Here is a 21,622-nt window from a genome sequence, read left to right on the forward strand (position 1 = left end):
TCTCCCAGGCTGCTGGGTGTCCGTGGGGTGTGTGTCTGCCTGAGCGTGTGAGGGGCTGGGGTAGGAGCTGGGGCAGGGGGGAGGAAATTTCAGCTGCTTTCAGCAGACGTCTCTTTTGCAATTCTTTAGCATCTTGCGACCGAAGGCTCTTTTCACACCCTGCAACATGACTGTTTTGCCTTTCCGGGGCTGGTGATGTGGGGAAGGGGGGTGGCCTACGTTCACATTTGGGGAGCTAGCAGAATCTCCCCTCTATTCTAGTTATTATTTTTTAATAGTGGGCAGATGTATTGCCTAGGATTTTCTGTCTGTGGTTCTGAGGGTGTGGATTCGGGGGGGGGGGGGGGGGCTGGGGGTGTGGGGGGGGTGCGGCTGGCAGGAAACGTGATGAGATCTGGCTCTACCTTGGAGATAAAGGAAGCAGTTCTTCATCTTATGCCAAAAAAGAAAGGATGCCCAGTGAGCCTTGATCCCTGGTCAGAACGCTCTCTATTGCTCCTGTCTCCGATGAATGGGAGATGCTTTATGTGCATGTGCTGTGAGGTGGCTCGGAGGACAGGTGCATTCATTTTTTTCGTGTTACAACAATCTGAGCAAGAATTAACCTGAAGCTTTTTTTTTCAACCTACGCTATAGTGAAAAATCCAATTAATTAATAACAAAAGCATTAGCCAGGGGAGGGGGAGAGTCACCCTCTTTGCAATACCCTTCATAGTACAACCAGTTAGACAACTGTGCACCAGCTGGTAAAGAGACAGCGGACCACGCCTCTGTTAGCTCCGAACTCGGGTGGGATAAGAGAAGCTCACAGTGTGAACCTGTTGGAAACCAGTTCATTCTCTTTACTGGTACCACCTGGCTTTTCCTGCAAGGGAGTTGGAATGATGAGAAGGTTTGGGTGGTGGCTAGTTTTCAGTGCCAAATTTTTTATGTCCAAAATGATAATGAAATTGAAAAAAAAGCTACTTGGATCGTTCCCCCCTCACCCTTCCCCCTTTTATTTTTTGTGAAAGCCCAAACCTGCTCCTGATTAAGAGAGCCTATTTTGGCTGAACCTCTTGGACTTCCTCGGGAGGATGCTGGATTTATGCAGTTGGAACTTTGAGGCAGGAGCTGGCCCCAGCTATCTTTGTAAGGCATTTTGGAAACTTCCCCGAATTATGGATTTGTAGGTAGCGACAAGGAGCTTTGGTCCTTGTTCTGAGCACAAAACTCAACTCAGTCTTAGGTATGGCACCATATTGGTTACTTTCTCTATATGTGCGTACATTTATATATCTTTTACAATATAGTACTGCAGTATTCTGGAGCAATAGCCTATCACACTGATGTGAGTAACTCCAGTTACTGTAGAACAGCACGGTGTTGAAAAAAAGCCCAGGTTAAAGTGTGTTTCTGAATGGAGATGTGTGTGTTATCAAACGAAGGAGCTATTTTGTAGAATAATGGGGAGGGGCAGGTGAACGGGATAGAAAGAGACCCTGCGTCATCCTGTGTTTTTCCCCATGCAGGTTTTTCAAATGCTTTGCAATTAATGGTACGCTCACTAAAATCGGGAGGGAGGTGGTGATGGCTGGGGGGGGGAACACGTTGCAGCCAGCCAGCAGAGCACGTTCAGCTGGCAAATATGGGATGAAAAGAGCAGAGGAGGAGAAGGAAGGCAGACAGGGAGGCAGAGTGACAGAGCGGTGGGCGGAGGTGCACAACAAATTTTATAATAAAGTAGGTAGCTCTGGGATTCTTTGGAGTCAGAAGAGAGCTATTGGGGGAGAGGGATAATGTTGCCCATACCATCACAGGTGGAGCATTAAAGGTCCTGAATAATATCCCGATGTATCTGTTCTTTACATCTCTACGGCTTTACTCCTGTCGTTTTGTATTCTGACATATTCAGAAATGCACGGCATGCAGGTATCTTGATTGCACATAGTCCTCTCTTCCCACTCTGTACATTAATCCACCGCATGGTACACACCCCTTTGCGCGTGCATGTGCAGCACACATCTCCACTCTCCGGTCGCTCGCATCCGTACTATACATATATGCACAAGCACACATGCACTGGTTCACACATGCTTTCTGATCCTTATGCAGCCGTACAACCTGAATGTGCCTGCCCATGCATATTCGGTGGATGTTCCTGGGCTCAGAGCCCAACTCCTGCTCCTGTACCTGAATACACACCACAGTTGCCAAACTGGCAATATAGCAGTTCGCTCAGCAAAGCTGGTGATACAGCAGAGGAAGCTTTAATTTGGAGAAGAAAAAGACCTCCGCTTTCAGCTTGTGCTCTTCCTCTGTCCCCACCCAGACCTTTCACAGAAAGAAAAAGATAGCATGGGCTCTTCAGCACAGGCAGGAGTTGCCTTCCCAAAATAAAGACAGCTCTCCTCAAATTATTTTTCAGGGGAAGCCCCTGGTGTCCCGCCTTTCTGGCAGCTAAAGAGCGAAATGTTGAAATTACAGGCTTGGGCGTGGAAGAAATCTCTTCACATTTGTGTCTAGGTGTGCCTGTATGTGTCTGTCCTCCCACCCCTCAAAGACAAATATGTTCACACACTCGTACCTTGCAGATTATTCTTTCTTGTGGGTGCGATGCCAATGTGAAGAGTGAAGTATCTGACTGACTGTGCCCGCCCATGAGCGATGTAGATAGCTTGGTGTTGTCATTTCTGCCTACAGTTGGTCGCGGCTCTGAATCTGTGCCCACAAAATATTCGGCTAAAAGGTGGCATAACCGAAAGGTTGGGTCAAGCAATTTCTGAAAAATTGAACTTAACCTTTACCGCCAGCGAGAGGTGCAGTCGGTAATACGCAGAGCTGGGTAGTTAGATAGGTGGCTAGAAATGCAAGTGTTGCATGCACCACATACTAGAACAGATGGACGTTATGGGGGTATGTGCTCAGTATTGGATTGCATGAGTGATTAAACAATAACCCGCAAGCAGGTTTCCCACTTGTGGGTGAGATGAGTCTCATTCATCACCAGCCATATCCGACGGCTTCCCTCCCGTTCCGTCCTCTCCTCCTCAACCCCAGTGCTGGAGAGCCAGCGGCTGCAAAGGTTTAAACCTGCCACACCCATCAAATCAAAGGAGGGAGGGGGGAAGAGGCAGTCTGCATTTCTTTCGCCTTCCACACGAGCAGCATGAATAAACAGTGCTGTACCTCTAAAGATGCAGTTTAATGCAATTGGAGAAGGAGAAAGCATTAGGGAGCTGTCCTAGCAATTACAGCCAGCCGGTGAGGTGTCTTGTCATTCCAGGAACTGCAGAGGTGTGCAGGAAGGGGGAAATGGAGAAAAAGAGAGAGAGGAAGATGCACGCAGAGTTAAGGTTTTCTTGCCTCAGGATATTAAAATGTCTCGGACCTCATTTAGAATAACTTAATTATGTCGCACAATCCAGGTGCCTCAAAACTTGCAAGGCATGGTTTTACCTTTAAACACCAACGTGGAGAGAGGAAAAGGGATATTTTAAAGGAAAGGTGTCCACCCACGCCCCTCCTCCCTCCGCTTGCCAGCGTGGTGTAAATCACCACAACCCATTGACTTCAGGGCAGAGGCACTTCATCTGCACCTGGGGAGAGTCTAGCCACTGCCCCTGCCTTTCTGAGAGACGCTGAGCGGTTTCTGTGCTTCTTCCAGTAAACAATTGCTGCATGGAACTTTAATTACTCCAGGTCCTTACTGTTTCTCTTCCTGGGGCGATACCCCTGGGATTTCTCCCGAGAAGGGTGTCTCCAGAGAAACACCCCTCCCATCACCCTGTCCTCCTCCGCTGCCTTTGCCGGCTATTAGAGACATTGATTTCTCCTAGATCGCGTAATGTAACTGTTCTTAATGGCACAGACAAGCCCCCTCCTAGGGAACTAATTGCAGGCAGAGTTTCCAGGGGGAGGACAGCCGTAATGCTTAGTGGGAAAGAAACCAGTCTGTTGATCCAAATTGCCTATTGCTGCTTGCTCCTGAATGAAGAGTCCCAGCAAAAACCAGTCAGGCGGTACCCACCAGTATGTAGAGGCATCCCTGCTAAGAGGGCTGCATTGAATCTTGTATCTGCCTGTGCCAGGCTGGATACACGTGTGCGACCCGAGGGACCGACATGCATTGTCTGAGGGCTTGTCCTGGCTCAATGCTGAGGATGTCTGAATGATCTCAGAACTGCTTCTGCCTCAGGGTAAGAAAATGGGCTGTAGCTCCAGGCTCTGCCCGTGCCATGCTGAGAGGGTGAGCATTGCTGGGCGATGAGGGGGACCCTTCCGCCAGTCATGTTGCTTTGACTGACTAGAAGGAGAAAGTGCAAAGAGCTTTACCACAAGTCCGCTCTCATTTCAGGCCAGCTGTCATGGATTCTGTGATGCCACCCCAGGATCTAGTAGCCACCCTGCACAGACATTGTATTTCCCTCTCCCCATTTCCCAGAAAGCAGGAATTCCCCACTGCTGGCAGCTGCCAAGTTGCAAGGCCTTCTTGTGCTAGTGGGAAGGTGAACTGGGCCCCTTGCCCATTGCAAGATGAAAGCAGGGCGATAGTCTTGCGTGATGTAAATCAAGGCTGTGCATACCTGCTTGGGTTCACTGGCCTCATGCTGTGAGGCATGTGCTCCCCTCAGTGACTCTTGTCTGCTCCACGTGCAGAGGACATGGGGTGTGTGCGGGCTCTGCCTAGTCTGTACTGAGCAGGCATGTATATGCTGAGGGATCGGTGTATTAACAGGTAAAACAGCAGGCATAGCCTGAAGATTGCCTCTGCTTTTGGCTGAGATAGGTAGTATGAAGCAAAAGCACCAAGTACATATAACCTGAGACCTCTGCATGCTCCCGGTAGGCTGGTGGTGCATTACTGACTCCTGTTTGCTCAGTCCATGCGTTGTTGGCCCATGCATCCTTCCCTCTGTACAACTCTCCTGTTGTCCCCTCCTCCTGCACATAAATGACTTGCATCTCTTCTGTTGCTTCCTTGCTACACAGAGAGGGCTTTGTTTGGATTTGAGAATGAACGATAGGTCTGATGACAGTTCTAGGCTAAAGACACCTGGGGATGGGAAACCTTTTGATGGCAGCTATCTGTGTTGATGCCCTTTGGAAGTCACTATGCGATTCCCCTGTTTGCTGTGAGTCTGACACGTCTCGGGGATAGATTTGGCAGCAGTCCGTACCTGCCTGCGTCTGAGTTTTGAAGGCCTAATGTCCAGCTGTAAGTCAACAACCATAGCCCAGTAGCTCTACACAGGGGAATGCCGGGCTGGTAAGAGGAGGTCGGTCATCCAGAAAGGCCCAGTGGAAGGTGTCCATGCCTTACTGGTGGAAATACCAGAATACCTTGCTGTAGGAATACCAGAGCAGGTATCTGGGTGAAACACCTTTCAGCAGCTGAAGTCCAAAGTCAAAGTCTGGAATCCATCCACATTCATTTCATCTATAATTCGAAGATCCTCCTGAGCACGCCGGGAGGTGACATGTAACCTCAGAGCTCTGATGGCCTCATGTGGAGAAGGTGTTTATATTTCCTTAGGGCTCTCTCTATCACCTGCTGAGTGTGCGTGTAAAAATCCGTGCCTTTTCATGGTTGCAAGCACCACAGGCCAGTAGTTAGTATATAGGAATTGGTTTCGGGAGAGCTGGTTTCTCTTCCTAGCAGTGCTATTAACCTGCTTTCTAACTTGATCTAAGCACAGTTTCTCTGCCTGTCATGGCCGTCTCTGCAAGATGCTTCTTTAATTTGGAAACTAAACAATTAGCATGTGGAAGAAAAAAAGGATTCAGATGCCCTCAGGTGAGAGGTGCTTTAGACAGGCAAAGCATTGCTTTATCCATCCTCAGTCACTCCTGCAGTGCTGGGATGTTTATTAGCCACTTGAGTTCCTTTAACACAAACCACTGATTTTCTCCCTGGACCCAGGCGTTATTACTATGGCCCAGAGCCCAAGAGTAGGGCTACAACTTAGTTTTGTCCCTGCTATTCACCAGTGTGCTAGCTCCTCCCCTACCACCATAATGATCCAGCCTGTAGCAACCTACGATATGTGTATGGGGTGGAGGAACAGCGTAATGCAAATAGTGATTTGGTTTCAATATAACAAAAGGAATTTGTGCTTTTGGAGTTACACTGATCCTTCTGCCTCCACCTGTTACTCATTTTGTCTCCTGTACCCATCTGTTCTGCTCCTCGCCTTCGTCCTGCTCCCTTGACCATGCAGTCCTCCTGCTGCTTCTTCTCTCCTCCAGCTGGGTACCAGCCCTCCATTAGGCTGTGCTTCTTGGGGACTCCTGCTGGCAGCATCAGCCACTACCACCAGGGTCTTATTCCCTTCACCCTTCCTGGCACTGGTATCAGAAGGGAAGCTGGTAGGAGGAAAAACTACATGGGTTCTTCCTTTGTCCTTCTAGTTGCTTTTGCAGCTTCCCCAGTTCTCTTCCACTTGGGCAGCTGTCGCAGCTACTGCAAATGAGCACCTATAGACAGAGACAGCAAAATGGTGCATCCTCACCTATCACGTTTTTGTTAGCATAGGTAACAGGTTGCCCACCCCCAGCAGGTGGCTGGGGAGGGGTATGGCTGCCATAGGAGCAATGCATACAGTACAAACTAGTATAACCATTCCTGCTTTTTTGAGGGTTCATACTTCTTCTGGGCTTGTCCCTTGGCTACTAATGCCACTGTTGGATGGCAGGCTGTGCTCCAGCTGTCTTGTTGGCCCAAGAGAGGATGTCCTGAGCCTGCCTTCCTCCCACCAGGGTTGGTTGGCTTTGGTGCCTCGAAAGGGAAGCCAGGATGTACTTATATTCTTTTAAATTCTAACCAACAAATGTCAGTCCCATTCATTACTCATCTTACTTCTGAAGTTTCTTGAATTAATTCCAGCCATAATCACAGTATATCTCTATTTATAGAAAGCTGGGACATCTCATAATATTTAAACATTCTCTCTGTAGGAGACACCTTTCTGTAAGGGCTGGTAATTAGTGAAGCTAATAGGCTCTAAAAGAATCCTCGCTTGGTTTGAATACCCCTAAAATTTAGGGGTGCAGCAGAGTGTGTTTGGATCTGAACCTAGCTCTGAAGCTAGTTTTATTCCACTCTTCTCATAATTGCCTAGGAGTGAAACTGTGGTCTCAGGAACATCATGGTTTTTATGAATTGGAATGATTTCTAATAATTGGTGGTGTTCAGAGTAATTTACACTTTCGATTACTCTTATAATTGTTAAGACTGTTATCAATTGGCATCCAGTTCGTCAGACTATTGAATGGAGTCTAATCCATTTATTTTATTAATAGTATCCAATGACCTTATAAATCTGCAATGTTAAGTACTCAGGGGTGAGCAGGTTGGGGCAGCATGGTACCATGCTTTGCTCTTTTTGCACAAGATGCCAGTAGTTTATATTAGTTCAAATTGAAACCAGCAGGATGTAAACCACAATGGTTTTGAACTGACCATTGTTGTTCTTGTATCATTCCTTCTTCTGTCTGCCCACAGCTTTAGGAGTAAGGTATTCAGTGGTGGATTTATAAATAATTTAACCAAAATCATCTAGGTTTGGAAGGGTAGAGATAAACAAGTTATCGCTTGCTGATTTGCTGACAGTAAAATTTGCAGCCATGTAGTTTCATGTAAGAGTGAAGTCCACTGCTGGAAATCGCCTGCTGAGAAAATGCAAGGAGGGCATCACCTGCTTGACTGTGCCTGAGAAGCGTGGTGCAGCTGGGAGGCAGTACTGGAACAACGGGGAACTGGAATGATGGGGAACTGAGGCAAAGGGGCTTTTAGAAGCTGGACCAAAAGTTTTATCCTCAACAGAGACACTTCTCTGTAGATTGGAGAGCTGCACTGAAATGGCACTTGTGTTCCTCAGAACTGGGGGCACCTTTCTTAGGGTCAAGATTTTAATTCTTAGCTTGTTAAGTTGGAGTAGTCAGGCTGGCAGCTTGCAAAGACCTGGATTGCACAGGCTGAGTTGGAATCTGTCAGAATGGAGACTTTCCCTGATCAAAGATGAGAAACAGTGGTTTTAACCCTTCCTGCTCTTTGCATTTCCAGTGGAAGACCCAGAGGAACTTCAACCCCTACATAGAGTTTTGAGGACAGACACCCGCAACAGAAAATTGATATTTAATGTTGACTGTTAAAATTGCAGTCAAAAGCATGATAAGGATCAACCAGTCCCACCTAAAGCACAGGATCTGGCAAACAACCTTTCCCTTGTATCCTAAATTCCAGTCATAATACCAGCTAGAAGAGATTAAATCCTAAGGAAAGGACAAATGGAGCAAGGAGAAAAGACCTCCCCCCAAAATAACCAAAGACCTGAAGCTAACTGAAACCTCCATGAAGTAAACAGAAGTTGGATGACTTCCAGAAGATAGCTAGCAAAGTTAATATGTGAATCAATACCAGAAGCTCCTTATATGCTAAAACTAGATATGCAGCAAACAGAACCCTCCATGATGATGCCAGTGTACAAGACTCTGTGGAAGACACAAAAATTGACGAATTAGTGAAAAATGAGACCTAATGCCTTATAGGAACTTTTAGCAAATCTTCCTTTGCAGTTCAGTTAATTCTTCCTTATGTTCTTTGTTTTCTTCCTTGGAGTTGTATGATTCCACAATTCAGGAAGAGATACCATAAGACAGTGCCTTATTTTGTAGAATTTCACCGCTTTTTAATTAGGGTGTGGCTGACAAGAGGAGTCTGAAATACATCACAATATTTTACCATTGTTCTGAACTGAGAAATAAGGGGTTGTTGTAAGTTGAACTACCTTCTTAGAGGTGTCTGTTGTAGGCTGTAAAACTTCAGAGCTTCCTTCCTTTCTAACTGTGGAGGTGCCTAAAGTCCTAAAATAATTACACTTACACCTGCAAAATCCCCTAAACGTTTAAAGGCTGCTTACTGTCATGCCTAGATGATCCTTGGTTTTATAAGCAATAATCAGCTCAATACCTACTTAACAGCTAGGCTACTGTGGGATCTACAAACCAAGTATTCTTCCAGTTGCTTTCCTTGCACAGCCAAAACGGGTAGGTTTGTCAGAGCACACAGGTCAAGTGTTTGCACAGAATGCATCCAAGAGGAGGGGAATGTACTACCTTCCTTTTATCCAGAAACACTTTGATTAAAGTATTTACCCGGAGATGTGGTGAATATACCATCTCTGCCTGAGTAGATCTGCACCCCCACCTCCCAGGAGAATGTGCTATTAGGCTATAGAGTATACTGGGACCAGTGTTTCCTGGAGAAGCTGATCTATTTTGCACAGACAAATAAAATATTAATTGGGCCAGAGCAAGAGAGTGAGAGACTATCATCCTGACTCTCTACCTTAGTGTTTATGATACTCATGGAGGGGAGGGAAGAGCTTTGGTTAAAGATTTACATCATACATTGTCAATAAGGCCAAAGCATTTTATGCCTGTCTTGTGTGTCTCCAGTAACATGGTGAACTGCAAGTTGATGGCTAAAACCATTAATAGGAGCCACAAAGGAGGGAGATCAGGATCTAGGAAAAGGGCAGAACAAGTCAGGATGTACTGATGCAAGATCATTGTTTCAAATCATCCTAGCTTATTTACAAAGCTGATGGAAGCAATCTCTGAACCATGAGCTTTGAATGCTTTGAAGACTTGTGAGGGCTGGATGAGGTGTCAGAAGGCTGAAAAAGAATGGGGAGAAGATAAGAAATTACAGACTACTCAGTTTAACTTCATTCCTGGAAAAAAAAAATGGTGGAAATAATCAAATAAAGGAGATTATTAGGAGCCAGCACAGATCTGTCAAGAATAGATCATGTCAAACTAATTTAGCTTTCTTCTCTAACAAGCCTCGTGGATACAGGGGGAGCAGTTGTCATACCTTGTCATTTGTAAGGATTTTGACATTATCTCACAGGCTTTTATCATAAGCAAAGCAAAGAAACACGGTCCAAAGGAAAACATTACAGCAGGGATGCAGAACTGGTGTAGATAATCCTACTTGATGAACAATTCTCACTGATTTCCTGTTGAAACAGAAGACTCTCGAGCGGGTTGCCACAAGCTTGAGCTGTGGCCTGTTAGTGCTTCATGTTTTCATTAAATACGTTGTACTTTATATTTTAATTTCAACCTGGATGACTATCTAGAGGAAGTATTTTGTAAAATCTGCAGATGGCATGAACCAGGTATAGGCTGGTGGAAATTACTGAAATTCAAGACAAGCTTGTCAAACCAAGGACCTGGTTTGAACAGCATCAGAGCGAATGTAAAGTGCTCTCCATGGGAATGATTAATAAATTGCAGCCAGCTGTCCATGGAAGCCAACAGGCCAGCTAGCTATCCTTCAGGAGGGCAGACAGGGTCTCTAGAGGACCACAAATTCAGTGTTAGTCTAGAACATCATTCTACTGTCAAAAAGCAAAACATCATCTTACCAGGTTGTGCAAATGGCAGTATAGGCTGTAAGACACATCTAATAAGCCTTCAGCTCTGATGAATACATGTAAGTCTCAGCTGAAATGTCATGCCTTAGTCTTGTACTGCACTCTAAGAAAGTGTGGTCCAGTGAGAGAGAGTGCAGGCTGGGATAGTGAGGATTGCTGGAAGTCAAGGGAAATGTAATATGTGAGGAAAGACTGAAATAATTAGGGTTGTTTAACCTAAAAGGAATAAGGCTTAGAGGGGTCAGGATGCTAGTCTGGTGAGTGCAAGAAGATGGGAATAATCTGTTCTTCCTGTCCAGGGTGGACAAAACAAGGAGTAATGTTCTTTAATGGGCCGTCAGAGTGATTCGGACTAGACTTCAGGAAGAGTCCAAAAGGATTGTGATGCACTGGAGTAGATTGTCTGAGAAAACTACGGCAGCTCCAATCACTGAAGGGCTGTAGGAGGTCCTTCTGGACCAGAGGATGAACTAAATGGTCTCTCGTGCTCTCTCAACACTATTTTGTATGATTAGTATCAAATATTCACTGGAGCAGGAACTGGACGCAATCTGTCCTCTTGCAGAAGAGTGCTTAACCGGTAGGTTATAAGGCTATATTTACTTCTGTGCTCTCTCTGTCTCTGACCTCATGCTTATTTAATTCTTCCATGAAAAGAGCCTAAGAACTTAAGAAGGAAAAGCTACAGGCAGCTTACTCTAAACAGTCTTCTGTAGGAGGAAGGTAAGGCCTGAGATCTTTTCAGGTAGAGTAGAGAGTTGAATCAACATCTCCCATAATTTAGGGAAGGTAGTCTCTCCACTGAGATACTAGGTAAATACCTATTATTGCATGCTGTTAGAGGGGAACGATAGTTGTTGCCTCTTTCTGGGCAGGGGTTCAGGGCTTGGAATCCAAAACAGAAGATGCCTCCCTGATAACCAGAGTAAGATGCCTAAACCCAGACAGTTTAGATGCTGCTCTGTCTTCAGCATTTATTTATTTGGTGTATTGTGATACTGAGGTGCCTAGTTCTCCCCATATTTTCTAGTGGACTTAAGACTATGGTTTCTGTAAGGCATCTCACCTTCTTCCTAAACTTAGTTCCAGCATCCATCTTCTGAATACGGACATCTGCTGGAACACCACACTGAGGTTCCCTTTTCATCATCCTCAGGAGAGAATTATTACAAGGGATTTATCAGTCGGTGGCTTCTTCTACCTGCCTGACATGAATTGTCTCAAAGCATTTATATGGCAGTCACTCAGAAATTCCCAACTGGAGTGCTGTACCCCTACTAGAACACACCTTCAGTGCTTAATCCCCTCTGCTCCCATTATGATGTGTCCCAGCAGTTGCTGGGAATACTGAATAAAACATGCTGAGATATAATATTCACCTTCACTGGATATATTCTCATACAGCAGAAGAGCCACTGCTGCATGAGAATATAGAAGAACTAAAGCTGACCTGTGGTATCTTCCATTACCACGTGCTGAGTCCATACAACCCTCAGGAAGATATCCTTTCTTCAGTTATTCCAAAGCCTTTACACAACACAAGAGGGGGAACAAGACACCCTGCCTATAGTCAGGATTACCCAACTTTTGGGGGAATGAGATAAATTGTAATAGTCAAAGACAATCTCTTCAACTACATCAAATTTTGCTGAGCTTTCCCTGTTTGGATAAGAATTTTCTTGGTAGGGGTCTTCTTCAAATAGACACTGTGGTTTTTTAATTTGTTATTTGGATGTATCTGTTGAGATTAGAGGAATAAAGCTTTGAAAGTGTAAAGAGTTTTGCAACCATTTAATAAGCAACAGTTGCGCCTTTATAATATAAGGAAAGAGAATGCCATTATGATTTCAAATGATGAAATTTCCTATTTTCTTCCTTTTTAGTTTACGTTTTTAAAGTAAGAGATTAAACACTGTTGTTAAGCATACATTGGATTTTTGAAGTCAAACACTTAGGATCTAGAGAATTAATTAAAATGGTTGCCTATCCATCTTCAATTTGTCTTCTCTCACTTATAGGCGTAATGACGTGGTCCTTAATTATAAGATCAAATACTGGTATATATTTTTTTCAATAGGATCCCTGTCTCATTCAGTGCACAGAATGGAATATACTTAGGGACTGAATGAGTTTTGCCATAAAGGGAGGTGTTTTCTATAGGTCTCCTGTTTCATTTACTGCCAGTGATGAAGGTTATGTATTGAATTGGGTGGGGGGCTGTTCAAAAACGGAAGAATGGTCTCATGTTTTGGCAATTGAATACTGCCCTGAAGAATTAGGCTTTTTCCTGCCTTTTGCCACGAGTTCCTATGTGATATGAAAAAGCCATATAAATGAGGTTTTTCCATGGGTGGCCCCTAATTGGTGTGTTCTCGTTTTCTGGCTTCTCAGTCTGAGACACCTGGGGTCCGACTTGCAGAAGTGCAGAGGCAGTATTGTATGGAGTTCTGCTCTCAATGCGCACAGAGCTGGGGAAATGTTAATCTAAGGCATTGCAAATTAGGGACCCAAAATTAGTGGGTGCTCTGGCCATTTTGACCTTAGCCTCTTTGTGTCTGATTTCACTGTCTGTAAAATAGAGATAAGAACCCCACCTACCTCCCTGGGAGAACATCCATTAAAGCTCGTGAAGCACTGAGATATTACGGCAAAATAGCACCACAGAAAAAGACCATGAGGAAACTAGTATTCTGCATTCAGTGATGGGTTTGAATGATGTGTGGCAAATAAGGCACTTTGCCATGCCTGAAATTAGGATAACGGGAAAATACTGAATCGCTACCCACTCAGTGAGCTCTGTCTATCCTTTGTAGTAGCTGGGGTGGGGGAGACTTGCAAGAAAAAAAAGATACGATAAAGACTATTATAAGGCATATGCACAAGGGAGTCAAAGTGATGTTTCAGAGGTAGTCTCCATTTTACATTTTCTGCTTCAGCCTTTACCATGTGCCCAGAAAGATGCTTATAAGACAGGCTTTTTATGTAATACATGAGTCACGCTACTTTGTACTTGTGCCTGTGAACGATGGGTTGCAAAATAATTGGGCAAAAATGAGCCAAATGTGTTATCGCTGAAACTAGTACTACACTTTTCACTGGATCCTTAACAAATCAAGCCTGGAACACTCTTGTTATTACGCCTTTTGTATGTGAGGAAGCTGAGGCACAGAAGAAAGTGGAATTATCTGCTGAAGTCATTCTGCCTGTTTTCTCTATATACAACCCATAGCTTTTAAACTAGTATTCACATGCCTTGCATGAAGTAATCTAGAAATGACAGAAAAAGTATGGGTTTGTTCCTCTCTTCTTCCCCTCCCTTCTCCTCACCTGGAAGAAATAGCTTGAGTAATGCAAATCGCTTGTTTGCTTTATTTGCCAGTCGCTTTATATTTGTGTCTGTGGGAGTGGGGCATGTATCCGCCTACAGGACTCCATGGGAGGATCTCCTGAGGGAGGGCTGAGCTGGAGAGCTGAGGAAGCAAGCATGTCTATGGTATCACAGGTCCTACGTCCCAACCTTGGTGCTGTTCTCATTAAGTTCAGGGTCTCGGTTGCTGCCCTGGAGGATCTCCAGGTGGGGAGGTTGTGCTTGCACCAGGAGAGGCGGTCTTGTCTGGAGCATAAGCTCCAGACCACGATGGGCTTAAGAAAGAGGTCAGAGCCTTCAAACTGGGCTTAACAGGGAGCCCAAGAAGAGGCAAGAGCCTCGGTGATAAAGGGTCATACACTTTTATTAATGAGAGCCTGCCTGTGGTTTCTCCCTAGTCTGAATACGCTGTTGTTATGGTGGAGACTGTGAATGTCTGTATTGCCTTCCTCAAATCTCTGGTGCGTAAGATGGGATACAATTTTCTGGCCAGGCACGGGTAGGAATTTTTCCCACCATCACTACATATGCTGGCTATTGATGAACTGATACGTTGCCTTCTAGGCCTCTATGTCCATGAAATATCTCTAGAAGAAAGTTTACTTCTCCCAGGGGGGCACAAGGCAGCCTAATGTGCTCAAGGGAGAGCTGTTCTTAGCAGGGACTGAAATGGAAATACAGAAATCCCAGTATAGAAATTCAGAAGTCTTGGGAAAAAAGCAATTCATCAGCACTCCGTAAGCATGGAAGAAGAGTTGTGCCTGTGTCTGCTGTTCTGAGACGTGCCAGCATGGCGTGACACTGCAAACCCACCAAATCTAACTGCTGGTTATGGCTTGAAGCCTATGCCTTATGAGGATACCCTGTCTCCTATTTTGAGGACCTTCTGCTGAGATTGCCCTCCATGGCAGCTTAAGAGACCCTCCTCCCGCTCCTCTGGAGTTAAACCTCTGGCTGTCAGGACTGATGCAGAGTTGATGGTCAAGTCGGAGTGATCCGGAGAGATACTTCATGGAGGCAGTGTAGGTGGCCAAAAGAGAAGGTCGTGTTGGCAGGTCTGGAGGAAGGACACTGTCCCTCTGCCAGTTAAGAATGAAAGTGGAGAGGCTGTCAGTGTAGGGAAGAAAGAGACCTTGTTGCAAAGTGAATGTGGTGGTGTCTCTCTGGGCCAAACACCAATGTGGTGGTGTCTCTCTGATGCATGTTTGCCAAGAAGGTAGTGGAAATGTAGGTCTCGTGTTAGCATTTGTGAAGTGGAGGCGATTTTGTAGCCCCTACTGCTCCCAAATCAGATGGGGTTTCAGCTGACCCCCGGGGCAACCCCTGCTTCTGGCTTTGTCACAGAAGAAGCGTATACTGCCACAGCACAGATATTAAGAGAGAGGCAGAAAAGGCACCGGACTAGGTCAGGAGATAATTTTGTTGGAAACATCTACAATCGTGTGGCTCCACTGGCTGCTTCTCCCCACAGAAGGAGAAGCACTGACCACAGCAGGTAATACTGCAACTTGTAAGCACCCACTCCAGAACTGAAGGGGCCTTACCAAGCTAAGGTCAGCCTTCCCATCTCGCAAGGTGCAGTAAGTGGCCCCACTGGCAGGGCTTGCTTTCTTCTCTTTCTTTTCTGTGGTTCTGGCGTGTCCCTGCAGAGAGCAAAATGTGCTTCTCGTTGCTCTGCCTCCTTATATCCAGGCCCATTCAGTTCCATCTTTCACATATGATTCATTGCGTCTCAGCTTCACACAGTATGGTATCGTCGATGCTGATATCCCCAACCTGTAATTTTTCAACTTCTCTCTTGGGTACTTGCCTCTAAGCTTTTCCTGGTGTCAGGCGCAGCAGACGACACAGTATGCTGAGTACCTCTGAGGGGTACCATACAGAGCGATTCTGCTGTTTGGAAATTCGTTTATGAAAACTCTGAGCAGCGCAGAAATGCCTGGAGAAGCTAATCAGAATTGGAGATGGGCACAGTTTTTAAAAAACACGAGTTTCGAGTACTGTGGTGTAAACAGGAGGTCACTTTGCTGCCAGTGGCAGTGAAATAGCACTCAGTTATACAGAGCACAGGAAAATGCTGAACAGGATTTCTGTCATTCCTTTGCTCCACTTTTATCAACACCCTGTGCTTCTGCCCTGCAGCACCCCTGCTATTCCAGCTCTGATGTTGCAGGGTAGGCACCGAGTTGCTGAAAACTAGGCAAGGATATAACTGATCCTTTGAACAAAGTAATGCTCTGTTCAGTAGCTTTTTGTACATATTAAATGATGAAATCTTTAGGGGGCTTTTCCCTGATGTAGTAATCATGCACTCATTAAATTGCCACATAAGACTGACTTTCTATTAATTTATTTTTTGCTAAGAAAAATGTTTCATTTTCCACTGATAATCCTGCCTCACCTGATTCAAGGATGGCCAACTTGTGGCTTTTACGCCACAGGCAGATACTGAGTGATTGAAGTATGACTCCCACAATGGAGATACGTCATATTGCTGACTGCTGATGTTAGGACTACTTTTTTATCAGTATCTCCATGTGGGAGGAAGCTCTCAGGGGCTTCTGAAGCCAACAGCTCCCTACAAGCTCTGGCACTCAGCTGGGCACCCAGCTTCACCCCATGCCACACTGGGTGCTCGGACCCCAGGGAACCGTTGCTGTTTTCTGCCTGGGAGCTACTTGCTGAAAAATCCCTCACCTTGGGTCACTGAGTAGGGGTTTGCCACCTCTTGGACATTGGAAGGTTTGGGTTTTTTTAAGATGCTCATGGGGCCAAGAGGTTTGAGCTCCCATAATCTAGTTAATTGCATTTTAGAAAGTGAAATTTGGGTAAACCCACATTACTAGGAGTGGAAATAGATTTAGGCTTCAGCTGCAAAATGAGCTAGTGTATTTGTGAAAAAAGACCACAGAGAAACTATGTTAGAAGAAAGTTATTAAGGCTGCTAAGTCAAGTATTAAAAAATTAGCCAATATTGGAAATGCAGTTGCCTGTTCAACCTCAGCATGGTCTCCTCTTGTGAATGTATTTCAGTATGCTTCTAATAACAGGAACACATCTTATTTTTCTTTCCAGGGATTCCTACGGCATTCAGGTCACAGAATGGACAGTGCTCACCTAATGAGCAGTTATTCAATATTTTGTTCTCTCTTAGTAAGTCAGCGTGTGACCTCACAGCTTTGCTCAATAAGTACTATTCAAACTCTGCTGTGAAATCAGAAATACTAGTTTTCTCCCGGGCTGTCTTGTGATTCTGAGCACATCCCTAACATTACTTAGTAAATCTTTGCAACACCCATGTGAGATAACCGAGTATTTTTACTCCATTTTTGCAGATGGACAACTGAGGCACGAAGAGAGTTTGGTCAGCAGGACTCCCTAATTCTGTGTGCTGAATTAGAGAAACAGGAGAAACAGAGAACCTGACTTTTATTTGTAGTTTTTATTGTCAATTGCACATATCTGAAAACGTCTCCCATTACTCTCAGCTGCAGCTCTGAGTGCTCAGCAGTGCTCCAAATCAGACTCAAGGTGTCTGAAACCATCTACTCAGAGATGTAGAACATGGCACTAGGAATCACCCTGTGAAAAGTATGGGCCAGGATAACAGAGGAATTCAGCAGCAAAGGTAGGGCAGTGCTGTAGGACAGCCGTCTGTCAGCTGCCCTAACCCTGAGAGCCTCTGTTCTCCTTTGCCAAGCCTCTGCCTACTGCGTTTTAACTTTCCAACTTCCAGCTGCAAAAAATAGGACCAAGATTTTAGTGTAATCCCTTTATACCCCTAAGTTTCCTAAGCTTCAAATATCCAGATTTCCTACTAACGCTTTAAGTCTTCTTTAAGCTCCTTTGTTTTACTTTGCTATCTTTCAGCAGATATTTACAAGCCTGGTTCCAAACAGTGGCAGGGTGGTATCAGGTAATTTACAGACCTCCTAACAAATAAGATTTATATAGGCAGGAGCCTAGCAGGATTTTCAAAGAGCCTTGGTGCCTAATTCGCACTGGTTTTAATAGGATTAAGGCAAGTAGGCATTTGTCAAGATCCCACTATTCGTTCCTTAAAACCTGGCCCTGTAATTCTTCTTTCAATCAAGTTTATGTTGACTCACTAGAGCTAAAGCATAGGAATGTGTACTAAAATGTTAATAATTCATGAATGTTTGTAAAGTGCTGTGAGAGTACAATCTGGAAAGCAGGCATCTTGGGGGGGATGTGTTATATTTTCTTCAGGCTTCAAAATAATTGCTTCTGAAACCAAAGCACAATACAGGTGGAAACTTTTTTCCTCTTCTTTGCGCTGAGATCGAAATGTTAGTTACCTGAAAGCCCCAACAGGTGCTCCAATTCTACACGGAGTACTCTCAGATATTACTAAGGATTAAGCAGATCCCAAAACCTTGAGTTAGTGACTGGCTTGAAAGAGTACAGAAAGTGTTTGTGCATTCGTAACTTGTTCTTTCTGGAAGGGATCAAATGACTGGTGTTGAATTTAATCTGTTTGAAAATATTCTGTATCTAAGCTTCATTTCTGATTTCATTTCAGCAGGATTTAGTGAATTGGATATGCAAACTGACTTCAGGAGGTGGATTTCTTGCAAATTACTCACTTACTCCACTATGTTTATATATATGTGTGTGTGTGTGTGTGACATGCAGTTTGTGATAGTTATACAATATGATTTCCTCTTTCTGACTGGGAAGGAGAAAGAAGAAAGAGTTGCTGAAAAAAAGAAAAAAAGAAAAAAACCCCACACTGCTGGGCTAAAATTTTAGATCCGTAATCATTCACTGTAATGGAATTTGCATGATATGTGTCTATTTTCATGGCTGAGGGACCAGTTCATCTGAAAAGTAGAGTACAACTAATGGCATGACCTGGTCACATAATGTAGACATTTGCCTATCATAATCTTTGCTTCATTTGAGCAGACCTACAGTTTGCTTAACTCCAATGATGTGTCTTATGAAGGACTTAGTATTGTTACTGTTAATGGGTCAATAAATTGGACTGGCAAGAACCAGCCTTGTCCTGTGACTTCCTGAAGAAGCAGGAATTATGTCTTTCTACCAAGAAATGGCTCTATATTTTAGATGGTGCTAGGAGAAAGCAAGCTGGTTCCTGCAGTATCTGAACTGGTTTTCCTCTGTAAACCAGTGTGCTGCCTGTGCCCTTTCTTGTGTTCAGCGCACTCCCATTGTCTTGACTCCTGTTGCTTGTTTCATTGCTTCCTTTCCCAGCACCACAAGGGAGATATATCCCAAGGATGTAGAAATAATAATGGTTGTCATCATCATAAATCCTCATGCATTTGGCTCTTCTCACAGTGGGCACCTCTTCCTTCATCTGGAAGCTCACCATTAGGACAATAGAAGCCCGGATGGAAACTCTTGGAGAACCTCTGAAAAGCGTTTGACATCCTTCCACTCCATCTTACTTGTCCTAGCCTGCTCCAGCTACCCAACTTCTTGACATCCTCAGAATGCTCCTAAATGTGCTGAATAGCATTTGGGGGAGGCTGATAGGAAACGGAGCAGTCAGACTCAGGACTGTGTTTAACTATCTGCCTGGATTGCTATCTATCTATAGGACACTTGGCCGTTCACAAGTTTCCCTAAGCTTTTTTTTTCTTCTTTTTTTCCCCTAAGTGCTTAGCTATTTTCAGCACCATCTATGTTCATGGCTGCAGCTTTTCCTACTGCCTTTGGGAGTCTGATCCACACATTGATTTATTTTTAGCTATATTGCTAATTATTATTTTTGTGAGTATAGTGTTTCATTATTCATTAAAGCTGGGGAGACATTTTAGTCATTTCTCAGTAGAACAAATGTGAATTCAGTAACTGAAGTAAGATTTCTGAGTAGGGCTTAAGAGGGCTAGGAAGAGTGATCTGGCAAAGAAGGCTGGTATGACAGGTAAGAGCTATTGATATGTGAAGGAGTGTTACTAAGAAAAGCAGAAACAAGCTATTCTCAAAGCAGACAAGATGCAGGGGGCTGGCTGAAACTCTGGGAGGAACTCTTTAGTCCACCAAGGAATAAACTGCCAGAGAAACCCAGAGAATCATCTCTGGGGGAAATGTCCAAAGACGGGTGAAAAAACACTGGTTTTGCAGGGTGGGTTAAATTGGAAGAACATCAGCCCTGCTGCAGTGCACAGGGAGGGCCTAAAGGACCCTGGAGAATTCTAATTATTTGCTCTTCAGTGTGTGACAAAGCTGCGCAGTGTGAACTGGCCCTTACTAAGAGAAGAGGAAACACCGCACATTTTCTGGTGTTAGATCGTCTGTGCGTACTTCCCAGTGCTTTCTGTCTGGCTTTGCACAGGATCCTGAGCGAAGAAGGTTCCTATTCCAGAAACTCAAAAATCCTCCTCAGGGTGAAAACCCTCTTTCCGTATCACATCTGCAGCAGAGCAGAAAGAAGTGGAAGGAGCTTTGTGCACCCTGCCTGCCCAGCCATTCCCTCGTTCTTGCCAGGGGTCCCTTTTCCCTCGACTTCTCTGCCAGGGCGGCCGCTGAGTAAAGCTCTCCACACGGAGGGCTCCAGGGGTGCCTGGATATACAGTATGGTTGTGCTACAGATGCACCAGATACAGAGTGATCTAAACTGTGTGCCTGGGGAAAACACATTACAATGCGCAGTGCTTTGAGGCTACTGCTATGCTTCCTGACTGAAGAATGGAAAAAAGCCAGGAGACTTTAGGACCAAGATGTTTAAAGCTTATTGAAGCCCCTTTTTAATAACAACTTAAAGATGGGAAGCCCAGAGAGCGAAAAAATGGAAAGAAAGAACAGCTCTCCTACAGCAGGAAGCTTAGGAAAAGCTCTGGGTGACTGCTTAAATGTGGCTGTGATATACTAGCCCTTATAAGTGGCGAATCCAAACACTTGTGGCTTTTTTCCCTAGCACATCTATTCAACGTGTTCCTTTTGGCTGGAGATCTTTATAGCACTAACTTAAGAGTATCCACAAAGGGTCTATCGCAGCATGTACTGCAGGCTTGCCTCCCCCCTCGCCCTTTTTCAATAGGGCTGTATACGGTAGAGGAGCAAAGTAGGAAACAAAATGGCTCAAAGCCACATGTGCATTTCCCATAGCTCAGTGCCAGTCCCTAGAATAAGTGATTAAGCCCTGAGGCTACTGGGTCTCATGTTCAGCTGCCTGTGGCCCCAAAGGATCTTTCCAATCAAAGCCATGTCTGTGCTCTGGTGACAACCCTACCTGAAGGGTGGGAGAGGGGTATGGCACGACACTGTGCCTTCAGCGCTGTGCCACTCAGGAGTGACAGCTGAAATCACAGGCCCGATTCATCAGTTTTACAGACCTTGGAAAGCACTGAAGTTATGCAAACTGGGCATGGGCTCAGGCAGTCAAGCCTAGGTTCTTGGGTGAAGGAAGCTGTGTCATACAGGTCCCCTCTGGAGACCTTTCCAGCTTCTGACAGACACTTATGCCTCCTTTCAGGATGTTCTCATCCTGCACCGGCAGGAGGGAATAGGTAAGAGCACAGCTTAAATATTGCACAATGCTTTACCTTGCTACAACACCATGCATTTGAGGCTCTTGCAACACTACAAATACTTAATTCAATTAGGTTCAGAGTCTTTCTTTCTGGAACATAACAATGTCTCCTCTCACAAGTTGTTTGGAGCAGCAGACCACAGAGATCTTGTAAAAATGATCCCTAGTGAAAATGTCATTGAAATCAATGAAATTACACTCCACTTTCACCTTCTGACGTTGCATTTGGCATTGAATTTCCAATAAGATCCCAGTACAACTGTTTGTTAATAAGCTGTACAAACTTCGGGGTAGGAGGAATAGAGAGAG

The 21,622-nt window shown here is 44.8% G+C and overlaps 1 protein-coding gene across 1 annotated transcript in view; it reads left to right on the plus strand.

Moving 5' to 3' along the window:
* Positions 1 to 21,622, plus strand: part of GAP43 (growth associated protein 43) — a 60,642-nt gene that overhangs the window by 159 nt on the left and 38,861 nt on the right. The gene's annotated exons all lie outside the window — the stretch shown is intronic.

The sequence above is a fragment of the Harpia harpyja genome, chromosome 8 (genome assembly GCF_026419915.1).
Source record: "Harpia harpyja isolate bHarHar1 chromosome 8, bHarHar1 primary haplotype, whole genome shotgun sequence".
Classification (NCBI taxonomy): Eukaryota; Metazoa; Chordata; class Aves; order Accipitriformes; family Accipitridae; genus Harpia; species Harpia harpyja.